This window comes from Chrysemys picta, unplaced genomic scaffold, assembly GCF_011386835.1.
Source record: "Chrysemys picta bellii isolate R12L10 unplaced genomic scaffold, ASM1138683v2 scaf312, whole genome shotgun sequence".
In the NCBI taxonomy this organism is placed as follows: domain Eukaryota; kingdom Metazoa; phylum Chordata; order Testudines; family Emydidae; genus Chrysemys; species Chrysemys picta.
The window spans coordinates 12,501-17,500 of record NW_027053019.1 but is presented as its reverse complement, the minus strand read 5'-3'; the positions used below and the strand labels follow the sequence as shown (position 1 = coordinate 17,500).

Genomic DNA, 5,000 nt, shown 5'->3' with positions numbered 1-5,000 from the left:
GAACCTGACGCCTCCGAGGAGGGGGCGCCCAGGGAAGGAGGGAGATCCGGGTTGACCTGCTGACCGGACGGGAAAGAGGCCACCGGGCGTCCCCCCCCTTAAAACCTAGGGGTTGACCTGGTGGCCGGAAAGCGAACCGGCCAGCAGGTGAACCCGTTCGATTCCACGGGTTGACCTGGTGCCCGGGAAGCGAACCGGCCAGCAGGTGAACCCGTTCGATTCCACGGGTTGACCTGGTGCCCGGGAAGCGAACCGGCCAGCAGGTGAACCCGTTCGATTCCACGGGTTGACCTGGTGCCCGGGAGGGGACTCTGAAAATTTTTCAGCCCTTTCGACTCGGGGTTGACCTGGTGGCCGAGAGGGGACTCGCACGGCAGGCAAGCCGCCCTGGGCTCACCCTCCCCGGCCGCAGCGAGGGACTGCCTCCCGGTCGACTGGATCGGGCCCCTGGAAGTCTGGAAAAAAGAATGGAACCTGACGCCTCCGAGGAGGGGGCGCCCAGGGAAGGAGGGAGATCCGGGTTGACCTGCTGACCGGACGGGAAAGAGGCCACCGGGCGTCCCCCCCCCCTTAAAACCTAGGGGTTGACCTGGTGGCCGGAAAGCGAACCGGCCAGCAGGTGAACCCGTTCGATTCCACGGGTTGACCTGGTGCCCGGGAAGCGAACCGGCCAGCAGGTGAACCCGTTCGATTCCACGGGTTGACCTGGTGCCCGGGAAGCGAACCGGCCAGCAGGTGAACCCGTTCGATTCCACGGGTTGACCTGGTGCCCGGGAAGCGAACCGGCCAGCAGGTGAACCCGTTCGATTCCACGGGTTGACCTGGTGCCCGGGAGGGGACTCTGAAAATTTTTCAGCCCTTTCGACTCGGGGTTGACCTGGTGGCCGAGAGGGGACTCGCACGGCAGGCAAGCCGCCCTGGGCTCACCCTCCCCGGCCGCAGCGAGGGACTGCCACCCGGCCGACTGGATCGGGCCCCTGGAAGTCTGGAAAAAAGAATGGAACCTGACGCCTCCGAGGAGGGGGCACCCAGGGAAGGAGGGAGATCCGGGTTGACCTGCTGACCGGACGGGAAAGAGGCCACCGGGCGTCCCCCCCCCCTTAAAACCTAGGGGTTGACCTGGTGGCCGGAAAGCGAACCGGCCAGCCGGTGAACCCGTCCGATTCCACGGGTTGACCTGGTGGCCGGGAAGCGAACCGGCCAGCAGGTGAACCCGTTCGATTCCACGGGTTGACCTGGTGCCCGGGAGGGGACTCTGAAAATTTTTCAGCCCTTTCGACTCGGGGTTGACCTGGTGGCCGAGAGGGGACTCGCACGGCAGGCAAGCCGCCCTGGGCTCACCCTCCCCGGCCGCAGCGAGGGACTGCCACCCGGCCGACTGGATCGGGCCCCTGGAAGTCTGGAAAAAAGAATGGAACCTGACGCCTCCGAGGAGGGGGCGCCCAGGGAAGGAGGGAGATCCGGGTTGACCTGGTGACCGGACGGGAAAGAGGCCACCGGGCGTCCCCCCCTTAAAACCTAGGGGTTGACCTGGTGGCCGGAAAGCGAACCGGCCAGCCGGTGAACCCGTCCGATTCCACGGGTTGACCTGGTGGCCGGGAAGCGAACCGGCCAGCAGGTGAACCCGTTCGATTCCACGGGTTGACCTGGTGCCCGGGAGGGGACTCTGAAAATTTTTCAGCCCTTTCGACTCGCGGTTGACCTGGTGGCCGAGAGGGGACTCGCACGGCAGGCAAGCCGCCCTGGGCTGACCCTCCCCGGCCGCAGCGAGGGACTGCCTCCCGGCCGACAGGATCGGGCCCCTGGAAGTCTGGGGGGGGGGGGGAATCGCCCCACGCCTCCGAGGAGGGCTGCCCGGGCGGGCCTGGCCCCGGAGCTCGAAAAAAAAAAAAAGGATCGGGCCCACTAGAGACATGGACCAGGCCGCCCTGGGCTCACCCTCCCCGGCCGCAGCGAGGGACTGCCTCCCGGCCGACTGGATCGGGCCCCTGGAAGTCTGGGGGGGGGGGGGGAAATGGAACCTGACGCCTCCGAGGAGGGGACGCCCAGGGAAGGAGGGAGATCCGGGTTGACCTGGTGACCGGACGGGAAAGAGGCCACCGGGCGTGCCCCCGTTAAAACCCCTAGGGGTTGACCTGGTGGCCGGAAAGCAAACCGGCCACTGGGTAGGCCGGTCGGCAACCTAGGGGTTGACCTGGTGGCCGGGAAGCGAACCGGCCAGCAGGTGAACCCGTCCGATTCCACGGGTTGACCTGGTGCCCGGGAGGGGACTCTGAAAATTTTTCAGCCCTTTCGACTCGGGGTTGACCTGGTGGCCGAGAGGGGCCTCGCACGGCAGGCAAGCCGCCCTGGGCTCACCCTCCCCGGCCGCAGCGAGGGACTGCCCCTCCCCACCCCCCGGCTGACAGGATCGGGCGCACTGGAAGTCCGGGACAGTATTTTCCCCGACGCCGGGGAGGGCGGGCGGAGGGGCTCTGGCGGCCAGCCCGGGCCCCGGAGCTCGAAAAGGAAAAAAGGACCGGGCCCGCGAGAGACGGGGGCCCTGCCGCAGGGGGGGGGGGCAGTCCGACCGGGGCTCACCGTGCGGCAGGCCCGGGCGTCGGCAGGGGAAAGCGGCGCGAGGAGGCGCGGGGCCGGGTGCCTACGGCCATACCGGACCGAACGCCCCCGATCCCGTCCGATCTCGGAAGGTAAACCGTCCCGGGCCTGGCTAGTACTTGGATGGGTGACCGCCTGGGAATCCCAGGTGCCGTAGGCAGCTTTTCCCGGTCCGAGTCAGCTCTCTCTCCTTTTCTGGGGGGGAAGGAGAGGGGGGGACGGGCCGGAAAGCCCCTCGTCGCTCCTGCCGAGTCGGAGGTCGCGGCCGCAGGTCACGGGTCTGGGCGCCTGGGGTCCGGCTCCCCACCCACCCGGCTTCCTCCGCGGAGGACCCCCCCCGGGGCCACCGAAGCCGCTGGGGGAGACGCCGGGCATGGGGCGGACTGGCCCGGACCCTCCCGGCCGCCGGCCCGCAGGTCCGCCCCGAATCCCCCCCCGCGGCCACCCAGGCCAGGCCTGGCCAGGCGGGACGGACGGCGGGTGTCCAGCGCCCAGCGGCTTCCTCCAGCGGGGACCCACGGACCCCAAAGCCGCAGGGGGAGGCCCCGGGCCTGGGACGGACTCGCTCGGACCCCCTGCGCCCGGCCGCCGGCCCGCGGGACCGCCCCGAATCCCCCCGCGGCCACCCAGGCCAGGCCTGGCCAGGCGGGACGGACGGCGGGTGTCCAGCGCCCAGCGGCTTCCTCCAGCGGGGACCCACGGACCCCAAAGCCGCAGGGGGAGACCCCAGGCCCGGGACCGACTCGCTCGGACCCCCCGCCTCCCCTGCGCCCGGCCGCCGGCCCGCGGGACCGCCCCGAATCCCCCCGCGGCCACCCAGGCCAGGCCTGGCCAGGCGGGACGGACGGCGGGTGTCCAGCTCCCAGTGGCTTCCGCCAGCGGGGACCCACGGACCCCAAAGCCGCAGGGGGAGGCCCCGGGCCCGGGACGGACTCGCTCGGACCCCCCGCCTCCCCTGCGCCCGGCCCCCGGCCCGCGGGACCGCCCCGAATCCCCCCGCGGCCATCCAGGCCAGGCCTGGCCTGGCGGGCCGGTGTGCAGCTCCCCCGGGCTTCCTCCCCCGACGACCCGCGCCCCCCTGAGCCGCAGGCGGAGACCCCGGCCCCGGGGCGGACCGGCCCGGGCTCGCCCGAGCCCCCTGCGCCCGGCCCGCAGGACCGCCCCCCCCGAATCCCCCGGGAGAGGCCCGGCCTGCACGCCACTGACGACCCGCGGCCCCCAAAGTCGCAGGAGGCGCCCCCCCCCCCCCGGTTAGCCCCGTCTCGCTCCGCGCCCCCCGCCCCTCGCTGCCGGGACCGGGCGCCGCCCCAGAGTCAGCCGCAGCCGGCCGGCCTGAGAGCTGCCCTCCTGTGGACGACGGTGAGTTTACCTTGATACTAACCGGCCGTCAGCCAGGTCAAACCCCATTGCTAGACTGGGGTGGACCTGGTGGCCGAGTGGGGACTTGGAACATTTGACAGCTGCTTCCCGGGGCTTGACCGGTTGTCCTGAACGCCCCCCACCCCCACCCCCAGCCCCCGGCTCCTGCTCCCCTCTCCCCAGCCTCGGTGCTCCGCTCCCTGCCTCGGAGGCTGCCTCTCTGCGGCGCCTGCATCGCCTCCGAGGACGCGCACCCTCCGGAGGCTGGACGTAAACCCACCACTGCCGCCGACCCGGCTCTCCGAGGGACGACTGTGAGGCCCCCCACCCCACCCCACCCCCGGACCGCCCTGGGGACGACTGCTAAGCCTCCCCCACCGGACCGCCCGGGGGAAGACTGCGACGCCTCCCGCCAGGCCCCCACCCAGCCTGGGGGAAGACTGCTAAGCCTCCCCCCCACACACACACACACACACTGTCGGGGGATGACGATTAAGCCTCTCCCGGACTGCCCGGGGGAAGACTATTAAGCCTCCCCTGGAACCACTATTAAGCCTGCCCCCGGAGTCCTCGGGGGATGACTGCTAAGCCTCCCCCACCGGACCACCCGGGGCAAGACTGCTAAGCCTCCCTCCCACACACACACACACTGTCAGGGGAGGACTATTAAGCTTTCCCGCTGGAGCGCCCGGGGCGGACGACTGTTAAGCCTGCCCCCGGAGTCCTCGGGGGAGGACTATTAAGCTTTCCCCCCTGGAGCGCCCGGGGGGGGGGGGGGGGGGACGACTATTAAGCCTGGCCCCCGGAGTCCTCGGGGGACGACTATTAAGCCTCCCCCGGACCTGCTCCCTCTCGACTATTAAGCCCCCCCTCTGCGGTCCTCAGCACCACTGCCGCGCTGCCCTGGGAGTGGGGTGACATCCGGTCCGGAAAGCAAACCGGCCACCAGGTCAACCCGTCGAATCCAATGGGTTGACCTGGTGGCCGGAAAGCAAACCGGTCGCCAGGTCAACCCGTCGAATCCAATGGGTTGACCTGGTGGC

General features: G+C 70.7%; 1 non-coding gene across 1 annotated transcript; it reads left to right on the top strand.

Moving 5' to 3' along the window:
• Positions 1–2,639: 2,639 nt before the first annotated feature.
• LOC135978555 (5S ribosomal RNA) lies at positions 2,640–2,758 on the top strand. Its single transcript, XR_010595953.1, has one exon. It is a non-coding gene; the product is annotated as a 5S ribosomal RNA (ribosomal RNA).
• Positions 2,759–5,000: the final 2,242 nt, after the last annotated feature.